This window comes from Phascolarctos cinereus, unplaced genomic scaffold (genome assembly GCF_003287225.1).
Source record: "Phascolarctos cinereus isolate Bilbo 61053 unplaced genomic scaffold, phaCin_HiC Scaffold_2;HRSCAF=192, whole genome shotgun sequence".
NCBI lineage: Eukaryota > Metazoa > Chordata > Mammalia > Diprotodontia > Phascolarctidae > Phascolarctos > Phascolarctos cinereus.
The window spans coordinates 243,024,028-243,040,123 of NW_027555625.1; the positions used below are offsets into that span (position 1 = coordinate 243,024,028).

A 16,096-nucleotide genomic window follows, 5' to 3' on the forward strand; every position below is an offset into this window, starting at 1 on the left:
TCTCTTATCCCCTTCCCCTTCTATTTTCCTATAGGGCAGGACAGACTTCTGCACACCATTTCCTGTATTTCTTATTTCCCAGTAGCATTTTTTTAAACAGATGTTTTTAAAACTTTAGGTTTCAAATCTTCTCTCTTCCTCCCTTCCCACCCACCCTCATTGAAAAGGCAAACAACTCAATATAGGTTATACATGTGCAGTTATGGAAAACATGTCCACAGTAGACATGTTGTGAAAAACTAACTCTATTTCCCTTAATCCTATCCTGCCCTCCCATTTATTCTATTATTTCTTTTGACCCTGTCCCTCCTCAGAAGTATTTACTTCTGATTACACCCTTTCCCAATCTGCCCTCCTCTCTATCATCCCCCTGCTCTCTTGTCCCCTTCTCCCCCTATTTTCCTGTAGGGTAAGACAGATTTCCATACCCAATTGAATGTGTATGTCATTCCCTCCTTAAGTCAAATCCTATGAGAATAAGATTCACTCATTCCCTCTCACCTTCCCCTGCTTCCCCTCCACTGTAAGAGACTTTTCTTTTCTGTTTTTTTTTGAGATAATTTACCCCATTCTACCTCTCCCTTTCTTCTTCTCTGAGTATAATCCTCTTTCATCCCTTAATTTTATTCTCCAGATATGACCCCTTAATCTTCAACTCACCCTGTGCCCTCTGTCTATCTATCTACATATACATACATATAATCTTTTTCCTCCAACTACCCTAATACTGACAAAGGTCTCACGAGTTATAAATATATCATCTTTCCATGCAGGAATGTAAACAGTTCAATCTTAATAAGTCTCTTATGATTTCTCTTTCCTGTTTACCTCTTCATGTTCCACTTGAATCCTGTATTTGAAAGTCAAGTTTTCTATTCAGCTTTGGTCTTTTCATCAAGATTGCTTGAAAGTCCTCTATTTCACTGAATGACCATTTTTTCCCCTGAAGGATTATACTCAGTTTTGCTGGGTAGGTGATTCTTGGTTGTAATCCTATCTCCTTTGCCCTCCAGAATATTATATTCCATGCCCTGCGGTCCTTTAATGTAGAAGCTGCTAAATCTTGTGTTATCCTGATTGTGTTTCCACAGTACTTGAACTGTTTCCTTCTGGCAGCTTGTAATATTTTCTCCTTGACCTGGGAACTCTGGAATTTGGCTATAATATTCCTAGGAGTTTTCCTTTGGGGATCTCTTTCAGGAGGAGATCTGTGGATTCTTTCAATTTCTATTTTGCCCTCTGGTTCTAATATATCAGGGCAGTTTTCCTTGATAATTTCTTGAAAGATGATGTCTAGGCTCTTTTTTTGATCATGGCTTTCAGATAGTCCAATAATTTTTAAATTCTCTCTCCTGGATCTATTTTCCAGGTCAGTTGTTTTTCCAATGAGATATTTCACATTGTTTTCTAATTTTTCATTCTTTTGGATTTGTTCTACTGTGTCTTGATTTCTCATAAAGTCACTATCTTCCAATTGCTCTATTCTAATTTTTAAGGAAGTATTTTCTTCAGTAAGCTTTTGGACTTCCTTTTCCATTTGGCCAATTTTCTTTTTAGGGCATTCTTCTCCTCATTGGCTTTTTGGACCTCTTTTGCCATTTGGGTTAGGCTATTTTTTAAGGTGTTATTTTCTTCAGTATTTTTTTGGGTCTCCTTTAGCAAGCTGTTGACTTTTTTTCATGATTTTCTTGCATCACTCTCATTTCTCTTCCCAGTTTTTCCTCTACTTCTTACTTGCTTCTCAAAATCCCTTTTGAGCTCTTCCAAGGCCTGGGACTGATTCATATTTTTCTTGGAGGCTTTGGATGTAGGAGCTTTGACTTTGTTGTCTTCTTCTGGTTGTATATTTTGATCTTCTTTTTCACCAAAGTAAGATTCTATGGTCTGACTCTTTTTGCGCTGCTTGCTCATGATCTGGCCAATTACTTGAGTTTTAAACTCTTTGTTAAGGTAAGAGTCTGCTTCCAATGTGGAGAATGTACTGTCCCAAGCTTCAGGGGTTTGTACAGCTGTTTTCAGAGATACTTGTAGGGACCTGTAAATTTTCAGTTCTTCCAAGGTGGTATGATAAGGGGCGAGGTGTTTACTCCTTTCCTGGCCTGTGACCACAAGTATTCCTTTCTGTCCTGTAACTGTGAGGAGGGTTCCTCTCCACAGCCACTAAGCTCCACCATGCCAGCGTTCCTCCTCACCCCAGCACTGCCGCCCAGAACTGTGACCCAGATCCAAACACGGGCAAAGCAAGAGATTCCTGCCTCAGCACTGGCAAAGAGATCCCTGCAATCCCTCTCTGATCAGCCACTGGATTCCCCTCAGTCTGTGGGCCGGAAGCTCAGGAAGCAGCTGCCCCCCCAGGGCCACGCTCTTGGGGAATGGAGCTGAAACCCCACCTTCCTGTCTCAGCACGACAGAAACAGACTTTTCCCACTGACCTTCTAATTGTCTTTGGCATTGGTGGATTGAGGAGTCTGGAAACCTCCACAGCTGCCTGTGATTCAGTCCTCTGAGGCCTGCTCCAGTTGCTGCGGCCTGCGCCCACGCCGCGCTGCACTCCCAGCCCGGCACGATACACCTTTCTGATCAATCATCCAGGTTGTCTTGGGCTGGAAATTTGTTTCACTCTGTCTTTTTGTGGGTTCTGCTGCTTCAGAATTTGTTTAGAGCCATTTTTTATGAGTATTTGGAGGGGTTTGGGGGAGAGCTCAAGCAAGGCACTGCTTTCAGTCCACCATCTTGGCTCTGCCGCTGTTTTCTAGGAATTCTTGTTGTGCATGTGCCACATTTTTAATTTGAAGCTTTGCTCTTAGCTGTTTTGAACTCATTGTCTTCTTCTGAGTTTGTATCTTGATCTTCCCTGTCACCATAGCAGCTTTTTATTGTTCTTTTTCTGTTGTTTGCTCATTTCCCACCCTATTTCTTGATTTGAAACTTTAGGTTAAAGTTGGGCTTTGTTCCCAGTGTGGGGGATGAAGGGGCACTGTTTCAAGCCTAAGACTTTTTCCATACTGTTGTTTTCAGAGCTAGTTCTGGGGATTTGGAAGTTTTTGATGCTTCCAAGGCGGTGTGATCTGGGGAGATGTGTAGTCATTGCTCTCTTGGTCTGCACTCTGGTCCTTACCCAGGAAGGGTCCCTGATCCCTTAGGATTGCGATCAATACTACTCCTCAGGGCCCCTCCTCCCATGGGACCTGAAACAATACTGTTCCTTAGGGTGCCTGATCCCTTGGGGCCAGAAGTGATACTACCCTCAGGGCTTCCACTTCTTCTTGATTGAAAGCCCTTGAACTATGAGGAGAAATGGGTATAGGCAATGGGTTACCAAATAGCCTCTGTTCCCGCATCCAGTGGTAGCGCAGGGCTCCCCTGTAATCTCTTTTTGACCAGTTGCCAAGTTGCCTTACCATCTCTGGCTTGAGAAATCCTGAAGCTGCTGCTGCCTCTGTCACCACCACCTAGCCCTACCACTGGTGCTTTATCCATATGGGCTCCTGGCTAGCTTCAGCCCACCTGTCACAGATCTTTCTTCCCTACCTCCAAAGTTGTCTTGGGCTGGAAGAATGTTTTTCTTACTTTTGTTGGCCCTGCCACTCCAGAAGTTGATTTAAGGATATTTTAAAGTTGTTTGGAGGGGAATGTTGGGAGAGCTCGGCTGAGTGCTTCTCTCCTCTGCTATATTGGATCCCAGAAGTAACACATTCAATAAAGGGAAAAACTTGTCAAACTGTTTGATGGTGAAATGATAAAATGGAAGCTGCTTGAGGGCAGGTATTATGTTTGTTTTTGTCCTTTTACCTTCAGGCCCAGAATAGTTCGTTGCAAGTAGTAGTTGCTTAACAAATTTTTGTTTAATTGAATTGAATTGAATAACCGCCACCCTTGGCAGCCTTGTCTCAAGAAAAGTCTGTGGTAGAGATTTTGGAAACTGAGCTTCAAAGGAGCAAAGGATCTGTAGTGTGTAGCAAATTAAGATCTGGCCTTCTCTCTCAGAGCTGAGTCTGCTCATCCGATGGCCAGGGCTCTAGGGCACTTTGAGGGGTTGAGATTCTCTTCTCTCTACTGCCTTTGCTTGAACTCCCTTCAGCAGTATTGCTCCCGTTTTTAGGGGCCAATGACTGTGTGCCAATTCTGTTGAACCATTGAACATCAAGTAGCTTATATAAGGGGATATTTACTTCAAAAATATACCAAGAACAAATGTACAAACAATTCCTCAGTGCCTTGGGGGCATAATCTCCCCTATACTACTTCGGTGTCTAGGAGAGTAAGTTCAGTTTAGCTCAGTTTCTACATAGCATCGTTCTCACAAAGTTCATATCGAAAGATGACATTGAATGAGTCTTTATCTCACCTCACCAGACTGAGGTCCCAAAGGTCACTCCTGAAGGCTACAATTTGGGGCATTGATGTTACTTTGACTGCTAACCCAAACTTTGGAATGCCAGGATGTGGAAGTACCTTCCATACCTTTCAGACTAAAAAGGTGGATGTGATCAAAGGAGTCACCAACCTCCTTCAAGAGCACCAAGGCAAAAAGGCAAGAGCTGAAGGTGACAGGAGTTTGGAAGTTGACTGGCCTCCAATTGTTCCTAATGCTAATTTCCTAATCCTGTTGTGTTTAGCTCACTAGAACCAGTTCCAGAATATCCACAGATGCTACACAATCTCTCCAAGTCACTTCTATTTCACATTATTGGGCTTCTCCTGGATGCAAAAAGTAGGTGCCCAAGTGTCTTCACATGGGGAAACACCAATAGAAGTGCCTTCTGTACATTTACTAAACTCCTATGTGATTTTCTACTGATGGTTTTTGTTGCCCTTAAGAGAGGAATCTCAAAGCTCAGCTCAGTGTCCAGGAAGGAAGTGATGAGGGGAGGGGGTAGAGTGAGGTGGGATGGAGAAGAAGAGGAAGAGACTTATCAAACAGTATGTTCACCATTCTGAATACTTTAAAAGTGGGACTGCTGTTTTTGAGAGCACAATTGGAAAACCTGTGAACCAGTTTGGAGGCATACAGGGAAAATAGTACTGGACTTGAACTCAGGTGACCTTATGGCAACATTTAATATATTTGTAGTCACTGGGAATTTATTTTTTCTGTGCCTCAGTTTTCTTATCTATAAATAATACAGGTACTACTTACCTCTTAGTGTTGCTATAAGAAAGTGTTTTGTAAACCCCAAACTATGTCAATGTAACATTATTGGCTTATGTTACATAAGAGTGAAAATTCATATCCCTGAAAACTCTGGTCACTTCTTGTCATTCCTTAGCTAACATTTCATGAAGTCTGGTACTTGTTCTACCTCCTCTCCACCTTCTCTGTCCCCTTTCCCTCCCAGTCTGTTTTAAAAGAAAACAGCTAAAAGCTATTGGTTCTCAAGTATTAGACAATTAGCTGTTCTCGGAAATATATTGCTCTTATTTCTTAAGAACCAGATGTTAAATTCTTATCAGTTGTTTAACATTTAATTACAGGATTAGCTTCAATGCATAGTGTTGTACTTAAGGAGACATTAAATATATTGCTTTAAAACTACAAAACTGTGATTAACACTGATTTGAGACCATTTTCTGATCTTAATTAAATGATTGAAAACTGCTTTCTGGAATTTCCATGTTTGTTCAACAAAAGCATTTGTGGAAATTAGGTACAATTCAGCTACCTCATTAGACAATTAGTGACTTCACTTTGCCAGCTAGAATTGGGGGTTACAATTTAGGGATTTGGCTATTTTTATTTGATCATTGTTTGGTATTTATTATGTGTCCGGAACCTCCCTAGTATTGTTTGTACTATGCTTGATGTGCAGACTTTGTCTACAGCTGGCATAGGTCTAAGGTTGTTCCTAATGCCAAAAGCACCTGTTGTATCTTCCAATCCTAATCCATCCTTAAGCTCTCCTTTCCCCACCCCCTCCCATCCCAATTTAATCCCCCATCTCTTTGGGGATTTGGCTAATGAGGTTCAAATTACACCTTCTCTATGAAAATTTCCCTAACCCTAGTTGAAGCGATTTTATCCTATGAACTTTCAAACTGGTATTTTAAAATAAATTTTTATTGTTTTTTTTTGTTGTTTTTATATCACATTTCTTCTAATAGTCCTCCTTTTCACCCCTCCCAGAGAGCCATCGCATATAACAAATATAGTTTTTTAAAGAAAAAGAGGAAGGAGAAAATTATCAGCAACTAATACATTTAAAAAAATCTGAAAATATATGCTATATTCCACACCTGTAGACCTCTCACTTCTGTATAAAGGAGTCAGGGAGGGCTCTCTTTTCATATGTCTTCTTTGGGGCCATGCTTATTCCATAATTCTACAACATTCCCTCTCACTTGTTTTGTGGTTTTTGTTCTTTCTATTTACATTGTTGTAGCCATTGTGTACATTATTTTCTTGGCCCTGCTTACTCCACTCCGTACTATCATGTAAGTCTTTCCATGCTTCTCTGTGTCAGTTATATTTATTGTTTCTTACAGCATAGTAATTAATGTTCCATTACATTCACATACCACAATTTGTGTAGCCATTTCCCAATCAATGGGCATCTACTTTATTTCTTTTGCTATCACAAAAAAAAAATTCTGTTATAAATATTTTGGTGTGCATGGGAGCTTTCTTATCAGTGATTTCCTTGGGTACATCCATAGTAGTGGAATCTCTAAATCAAAAGGGTATGGACATTTTAGTCACTTGATTTGTGTAAGTCCAAATGGCTTTCCAAAATCATTGTACTGATTCACAGCTCCCACTAACAATGCACTGGTGTACCTGTCTTCCCACAGCCCCTCCAACATTGACTATTCCTGACTCTTGTAATCTTTGTCAATTTGCTGGGTGTAAGGCAAAGCCTTAGGGTTGTTTTGATTTGCATTTCTCTTTCATATGATAATAAATAGTTTGTCATTTTCCCTTGAGAACTTTTTGTTCATATCCTTTGACCACTTATTTTTTGGGGGAATGGCAGTGTATATATATTAATATATATCAATTGTTATACATATTATATATATATATATATATATATATATACATTATATTACATTACAGATGAAGAGATTGAAGCACAGAGAGGTTATGTGACTTGCTGAAGGTCACAGAACTAGGGATTGTGGCACTGGGGACAACCTTAGATTTATATGACCTGTAGACAAAGTCTGCACAGCAATATGTATTATTATACATATTATATAAAATATTATTTTATTATATATTTATTATACAGTTGTTTATTACTATATTATATATTAGTTAATATATTACACACATACACATACTCTGTGTGTGTGTGTGTGTGTGTGTGTGTGTGTGTAGTGGGGTGAACTGGGCCCAGAGCGAGAAGGATTGCTGTTATTTTATGGACCCCATGTTCCTTAAGAAAGCAAAGGTCCATCTTTTCAATACAAACATCATATTGGTGTTGCTGTGTGGAGCAGCATGTGGAGCACCATTGACTCCCAAAAAACTAAATTGTATTGCAGAGTATTACAGAGAGGACAGTGGAGAGGTAGGTGGGTGTGAGCAGCCATTGAGAAACTCCAAAGAACAGGAGTAAAGGGCATCTTTAAGGGACTGTATGACGGGGCAAGAAGAGGGACTGGTCAAGCAAGAAGAGTCAGGGATAAGAGGTGACCAGCCAGCATGTTCCATTAGAATCTTTACATTGTAGGGAGAATTCAAGAAAAGCTTTCAGAACGTTGGGAAGATCTCCTGTGGTGAGTTTTTAGAATAACTTAGACAAGAGTTGTAAGCATGGACAGATTATGATATGCATTTTTGGAGAGAATTTGTGAGTTGGTAAGATCACAAATCCATTTGAGTTTTTGAATAGGTGGTACGGTGAAAAAAAGAACTGGACTAGAGGCTAGGGGACTGAGTTCTAGTTTCTGACCTGCTCCTAACTCACTGTGCAAAGTAGGGTGGGGTATTTTATTTCTCTAGCCTCAGTGTTCTCACTGGGGACTGTAACACTTATACTACCTGCCTGGGCAGCTAGGTGGGGCAGTGAGTGGAGTCAGGAAGACTGGAGCTGTAATCCTGCCTGTGACACTCTTTAATTCTGTGACCTTCAGCAAGTCACATAACCTCTCCGTGCTTTAATTTCTTCATCTGTAAAATGGGAATAATAATAGCATCAACTTCCCAGGGTTGTTGAGGATCAAATGAATTAATGACTGTAAAGCACTTTGCAAACCTCAGGGAGCCATGTAAAAGCTGGTTCTAAATGTGATCAAGCTCATAGGATTGTTTGGAGCAAAGTGCTTTGTAAATATTAAAGAGATCTATGAAAATAACTTGTTATTCTTATCATGAAATGAGAGGGTTGGATCAGATCATCTCTGTGATCCCTTCTCACTCCAACAGTCATTAAATTATTTTGAATTATAATTATTTGTGTCCATAAAGATGTGGGTTTGTAGCTCAGTTCTGTTACAGACTGTTTGACTCTGGGTAAAGTCATTAAACCCCTCTGGCCCTCAGTTTCCTCATCTGGAAAATGGAAATGATAATACCTGCACAATGTGGTAAAGTCAGGGGCATCTGGATTTGAGACTTGTGTCTGAAACGTACTGGCTGGTAGAGGGTATAGAGTGCTGGACTTGGAGATGGGCAGGCCAGAGTTCAAATACTGCCTCAGACATTTGCTAGCCACACAGGCCCTGGGCAAGTCACTTAACTGCTGTCTCAGTTTCCTCATTTGTAAAATGAGGATAATAATAGCACCTATATTACAGGGTTGTTGTGAGTATTGAGATATTTGTAAAGCATCTTCGCAGAACTTATGTTAGCTGTATTATTATGATTATTATAATATCCTTTGGTACCCCAACTCAGTCGTCTAGGACTAAAAATTGCAGAGTAGGTGCTGATAAGCCTTCATAGAGGAAGTCCCCCCCCCCCCAAGGATTGCCTATACCAGTGATATCCAAAGTCTGGATAAACAAAACGAAATTCAGATACTTTCACTAACTCTCCCCCAGGGCTGTTGTGAGGACCAAATGAAGCAAAGGACATCCCATACTTGAACCTGGAAGGCGAGAGAGCTCATTTGCTCTGTATCTCTTCTAGGGCCTAGAACAATGCTTTGCATGATAGCTGGTATTCTTGTTGGATGCTGAATAACTATGAGATTATTTACTTTAGATTTGAAAAGCCTAGAGAGAGCTGTAAAATGAAGGGCTTGGCCATAAATTGACTAGGGTCTTTTGACTGAGTCCAAGTTTTAGAGAACAAATCCTTTTATTGAGGGGATTTGTTCTGTGAAGTGTGGATTCAGTCAAGGGCCACACCCAAGGACCTGGAAGGCCACTGTGGCCTTGAGGCCATAGGTTCCCCACCCTTGCACCTAGCTAAAAATCTGACACAAACTACCTTGTACAAGTTGCCTTGCCAGGAAACAAGTGGTGGTGGTCCATGTTGATCTTCTCTGCTTCCCTCTAGAGAACTTTTCCTTATTTTTAGGATCCAAGTTTTCCACAAATGTTAGGGACCACACCAGCCATTCCAGGCTCTTCATGAGAATTTGGATGGTTCGATTAATTTTCTGCAGCTTAAAGAAATGTTTAATTTGTATTGCTACCTTTTGGTTTTGCATTGCTTTTAATTCTATTCTCATTCACTCTTCCCCTCCCTTTATCCACAGCTCTGCTTGTCTAGAGATGTGAAAGTCCCAGGACTCATTATTGCTTCCATCTGGAAGAACAAATCCTTTCCCAAGGGGGCTCGGAAGGGCCACCAGCAACAAAGAGAAAAGAGCCAAACTCCTTCCTTTCTTACTTTACAGTATATACTATTCTCTAAGTTCTATAGCTGCTTGTGATCTTATTTGTATATTCCCTCCTCCATCCTTACCTCCTGGCACTTCATTCATTGGGATCCCAGTCATCTGGAATTGTCAAGATTGGGATAGCAAGTGAGTGGTGTGATCCAAACTGGCTTATTACTTATGAATGTGTGCAAAGAAATCATTATCAAGAACTTTTAAAGCTATCTTAGTAGTTTGTATACAGTGTTCTAGTTACAAACAATTCCTCATTGAGATTTTTATCAGATTTTAAAAAACTCTTCTACTGTCAATTTGTTCGGAGAATTTGTTTTAGCATGTACTTAAGTAATAGAACTGTGTTTCTCTTTTTAAAAAAATCTATAATTTGGTTTTTTTCCTAATTCATACATGGTTTGCTCCCTATTTTTGTTCTGAATCAGTGATATTTTACTACGCTTTGTATTTTTTTCCTGTGCATTGTATTTGTAGGCTCAAAAATCTAGAGTGAGAAGGGACCTCACCTGCCATGTAGTCCAGCCTTCCCATTTTATAGATAAGAAAAGTGAAATTCACTGAGTTTAAGTGACTTGCCCAAGGTCACAGAGACAATAAATAAATGCCAGAGAGGCAGGATTTGGATACAGTTCCTCTGACTCTGAAGTCAGTTCTTTTTCTACAGTAAAAACTGCAAAGTAGGGATTTGAATCCAGATCTTATGACTTAATCTTTGCACATAACTGAACTTTGCCTTCACTAAGAAAAAAAAATCTGTGATTAATTATTGAAGGTACTTTTGTTATTGGGTTCACCTGGTGAAAAATTAAATACCATTCGGGAAGCAGGCTCTTAGATTTAGAGCGGGAAGGAAACTTAGATGCTCTCTGGCACAGCCATTTCATCTTTTGGAGAGGGGATTTAGACCCAGGGAAGTTAAAGGCTTATTTCCAGGTCTCATAGACAGCAGGAGGCTCCTAACTCCAAATTCAGTGCTGCAGCTGAGGATTTGGATGTTAGAGACAGCACCAACCATTCCGTTACATGTCCCTGATGAGAATGCAGAATCTCAGAGGCTGAATTTTTTTTTTTTACATATAATTTTTTTTAGAATTTTTTAAATTGATAACTTGTCTTTACATTGCCTTCATTTCTAAATACCTCCTCCTCCATGCCATTTATTGTAAAACAAATAAAAAAGAAAGAGAACAAAAGCAGTTCCATTAAACCAACCCATAGTCTTCCACCTCTGCAAAGAAAGGCGTGAGCTGCATTTTCTCATGTGTTCTTCAGGGCCAAGCTTGGTCATTGTAATTACACAGTATTCACTTTTTTTTCCAATTTACTTTGTTGTAGTTACTGACTACATTGTTTTCCTGGTTCTGTTTACTTTACTTTCACTAGTCCTTATGTCCTACCATTCTTTTCTGAATTCTTCATATTCATCATTCCATATAGCTCCATTATATTCATGTACCACAACGTATTTATCTATTTCTTAATCAGTGAATGATCAGTTTGTTTCCAGTTCCTGATGCGAACGTTTTGGTGTATATGCGACCCTCCTTTTTTCTTCCTTTTCATTCACATGAGGTTTATTCTTAATTTCAATTTCTTTTTAGACTTGCAGGGCTTCCAAATATCATGCTCCTGGGTTGTTTTTGCCCTGCTTAAAAAATGGGGTGATAAAAAATTAACTTGTGGCCTTGCTCAAGTCATAGAGATAGTATTAATGCCCCAGCTCCAGTTATACAGATAGCTAAGCAAAGACCTAGGTCCACCCCTAATATTAGGACTAGGAATGGAAGCAAGTACCTGACCCTAACAAGGCCAAACTCCTCCTTGGTTTGGTGGTCCTTAGGTGAAAGACTTTGAACCATTTAGTAATCTGCCTAGAATTTACTACAGGTGTTTTAGGAGAGAAAGGCCATTGCTTGACCCCCAGGATCATCCTGAAGCCTCATCACATGCCTTGGAAAGTACTAACAAGGCTTTCCTTGGGAAGACTTTGTTCCTTTGATCTGTCACCCATTATACAGGCCTTGGAGAAAGGGCTAGAGTTTGGCTGGCCCCTTGGGGAAAAAAAAAACCCTTAATTACAGTCCAAAGGACACAAAGGGAAGCAAGAAGGAAAGAAAGATGTTTCCATTTGTACCTGATGGTTTTGTTTTTTTATCTGTTTGCAAATGTTCAGTGGAATGGTTTGAAACCCAGCCGTGTCGTTGCTTACGCCCACACACACAGAGCTGCAGTGGTGCAGACGATCTCACAGGCAAACCATATTACCAGCCCCGGCCATGAGACCTCTTCCTAGACTAGTGCAGGCTGGAAATCTCCCCCTCCTGAACCCCTCCTCACCTCTACCAGGACCAGTCAACCCCTTTCCAAATTCCTCCTTTAAATGTCAGTGATCACACTGCTCTAAAGAAGGGAAGGCAGTAGGAGCAGCCACGCCAGCTTTGGGAAGAGAGCAGTGAGGATGCTGTCACTCCAGATTTACCCGGCTGCAGGAGAACACAGGACCCCCCCACCTGCCTGGGGATGACCACTTAAAGGTGAGAGAAGACTTTGTGATTTCTCTGGGCTGTACAGGGCTGAGGACATACCATCCATCCCTGAGGCAAGGGATTTTAATCATTATGTCTGTTGCCTACAGAGTGATTATATCAAACAAGCATGATGGAAGGTTTCCTCCCAAACATACAGCATCTAGAACACAATCCCCCACTTAGGTAGCTGTGAGTTCCTTTTAACCAGTGGGGTGCTGTGTGTGTGTGTGTGTGTGTGTGTGTGTGTGTGTATTTTCCTGCTTTTCCTTCTTAGTATAGTCTGCTTAACTGTAACTGCTGGATTAAGGTATAATTTGGCTCTTAGCTCAACCTGTTGATTACAGGTCGTTGGCTAAGAGGTTAACTCTTTCCTTTTATAGTAAGCTGCATTCTTTGGGGACCAAAGCGGAACTTTTCCATCTGAAAAATATTTTTTCCTAGTGACCCTAGGGATTGGCAACAATAAACAGCCAGATACGGACATCTATTGCGTATACGTTAAGGAGGTTTCTTGTGTGTCAGGAATCAACAAAGTTTAAAATAGACACATCAGAAATTGGAAACCAAGCTATAGAATTCTGTGTCTGATTCAACAGGCAGAGACATTTGAGGAGAAAAATTAATGAGCAGCCCATGTGGTTAGCAACCCCCAGGACCAGAGAAACAATGTTTCATTGCCTTCGTATGAAAGATGTCTATGGTTTTTAGGGCACCAGGTTATAGACAGGTCCCTGGGAAGATTCAGCCCTTTAAATGAGGAAGAAAGAGATTAACGAGGAAACAATCAGATAAAAGTCTCTAAATTCTGTGCTGTCATAGGATGAATCAGTTGGCATGCTTCTATTTTTAGAGTTTGAAAGATCTGCTGCCACATTTTGTTGGGCCTTAGTTGGTGCCACAGACTTGTTTGCATTCACGTGTTCAGTAGGAAAGAGTGTCGATCAGAACTTCACGTATCTAAAATCTCTACTTGTCCAGAATGTGATCCCAGACCCAAACTGGGTTGCTAATGTTGGCTTTCTATTCTTCAGAGCTCACCATGAATCTCTTACTCCAACCCAGTTGGGATCTTTGGCCCGTAGCCAGAGATTTGTACTTTGCTATGTTTGTTTGTTTGTTTTTTTCTTCAGGAGGAAAAACTGCCTATTTTGAAATCAGAAAAGAGACTTGGAATGGGAAATCATGGCTTTTTGGGTACCTACGGCTGTTACAGAAAAGAGGAATGGGGCTTCCTGATCTCCAGACTGGACTTTTTTTTTTCCATAAAATTGATTTCATAATCATGGAACAGGTTCCAGTGGAGTTTAGATAAAGTGTGATCTTTGAGAAGGAACAGATTCTGTTTCTGGGATTGAACTGATGTCCTGGCTGAAACTGTGCATAATTACTCTAAAAAGCTTGTTGTCCTTGTTTCTGAGCAGACACTGTAAATCTCAGCAGGGATTTCAGAGGGGGAGTTATCATATGTGTGGAGCCTTTTGTTCAGAGGTGATAATAGGAGGTGACAGCTAGTTCAAGTAGGAGGGCAATAATAAGTAATGCAGAACAAAGTGCTCAAGTGTTAGATTAGTTGTTTTGTAGGAAACCTGTAATATGTTCCACAGCAATAGAATATTATATAGTAATATAATATTTACAAATTAGAATAGGCCTCTAGAAATCCTTAACCCTCTTATACTTTGAAACATGCCTCATGTCTGCTGTAGTAAAGGGCCAGGAAGACCTGGGTTCAAATTTTACCTCCAACTCTTACTAGTTGTTTAACTTTGGAAAATCACTTAACCTCTACCTGCCTCAGTTTCCTCAACTTTAAGTTTTGCAAAGTGCTTAACAAATGTTATCTTTTTTGATCTTCATAACAACCTTGGGAGGTAGGTGCTATTGTTATATCCCTTTTTCAGATGAAGAAACTGGCACAAACAGAGGTTAAGTGACTTGCCTAAGACCACATAGCTTTTGAGGCTAAATTTTAACTCAGATCTTCCTGACTCCAGGTCCAGGACTTGACACACTGTGCTACCTACATCGCAGGATTGTTTTGAGGCTCAGAGGAAATAACATGTATACACTTTAATGAATCGAATAATAAATGCAGCTGTTATTATTGCTATTGTTATTGTACCACCTCCCATGTCTTGCCTCTCTACCCAACACTGATAATTGTTTAGCTAGCTTATCAAGCCCTATCCAAAGTTTTTAATTTCTTAAATTAATTCTAATGGTACTTTTCCATAGTGAACTGGAACATTGTCCATGATGCCATGCTAGGAGGTAGTTTCCAGGGCCACAGAATCACAAAATGTCAGTGGTGGAAAAGAACTTGAGATCATCTAGTCCAATCCCCTCATTTTATGAGGGAGCAGAGCAAGTTCCAGAAAAGTTATCAGTAAATCCATGGCAACAGAATAGCTTATTCTGAAGTACTTAGAGAAAGATCGAGTTGCCCTCTGGAGTAGTCAAAGTGCAGGCCTAAATCGTACCAATATCCGTGTTTTTCTGATGAGCTTGAACCTCCAAGTCAGAGCCCTCCCTGAGGTAAACTATAGGGCTTTTGGGTTTACAAAGCACTTTCCTCAGAACAACACTGTGATAGAGCTCCGGCCTTGGAGTCAGGAGGACCTAAGTTCAAATCTGGCCTCAGACACTTGACACTTACTAGCTGTGTGAACCTGGGCAAGTCACTTAACCCTGATTGCCTCACCAAAAAAAAAGAAAAAAGAAAGTTACATCAGAACAACACTGTGAGGTAGTACGTGTGCTTTTATCCTCTTTTTATATATAAGGAAACTGAGGCCCAGGGAAATAAGCCAGTATGTCAAATCAGGTGATTGCCTCAGGCACTGTGTTTCAGGGGCCTACTGTCCTAGGAGATCATGGGATCATATATCAATTTAGAGCTAGAAAGGACCTGAGAGGCCATCAAGGCCAAGCCCTTCATTTTGTAGTTGAGGAAACTGAGGTGAAGTGATTTGCTGACAGTCACAAAGCTAAGAAGTGTCCTAGAGAGGATATGAACCCAGTTCCTCCTGGTTCCAAGTCCAGTGCTCTACGCACTGGTCCAACCTGGACCTTCTAATTCATAAGATCATAGAAGTAGAGCTGGAAAGAACCTCAGAAACTATCTAGTCCAACCTCATTTTACAGATGAGGAAATGGAGGCCCCTGGAGGAACAGTGATTCACCCAGGGTCACACAGCTAATAAGAGCCTGAAGTGAAATTTGAACCAGGGTTTTCTTATTCCAAGTCCAGTGCTGCTGAGGAGATTCTTCTTCCAAGTAAAGGCTGAATTAGATGAATTAGGGAGTTCCTTCTAATTCTGAGATTCTGTTTGTGCATCTGTGAACACTTGTCCATCCCAGCTCAAGCAAATGGCTCTGGTCCCTTTTCCTCCGAAATCCTGCTACATTTAAACCTGAGGAATGTATATTGTTTGTAAATGAATTAAAAGCCCTTTTTGATTTTCAAAACCAACTGCAGCCTCTTCCTTCCTGGGCTGGACACACAAGCCAGTTTTTTTGTACATTTCTTGCTTTAAATGAGTAAGCAGGCAGTAATGCCATAACAGCCCCCAGATTTCACAGATGTGTCCACAAGAAGGCCACCTCAAGACCAGCTTCTGGCAACTGCCCCCTTGCCTCCCCTTGGTCAGCTATGTAATAAGCTGCCAGTCATTGAGGAAGCTCTGTGAAGGGCTCCAATATTACCCAAAGCAGGCTGTATGCTTGGGCACAAGGGCACATAGGGCCGAAGAAGGACTGTGCTCAATTATTTGCTGGTTAAAC

General features: G+C 40.7%; 1 long non-coding RNA gene across 1 annotated transcript; it reads left to right on the top strand.

Moving 5' to 3' along the window:
* Positions 1–11,939: 11,939 nt before the first annotated feature.
* On the top strand, positions 11,940–15,785 carry LOC144455873 (uncharacterized). Its single transcript, XR_013484695.1, has 2 exons — positions 11,940–12,319; positions 13,444–15,785. It is a non-coding gene; the product is annotated as an uncharacterized LOC144455873 (long non-coding RNA).
* Positions 15,786–16,096: the final 311 nt, after the last annotated feature.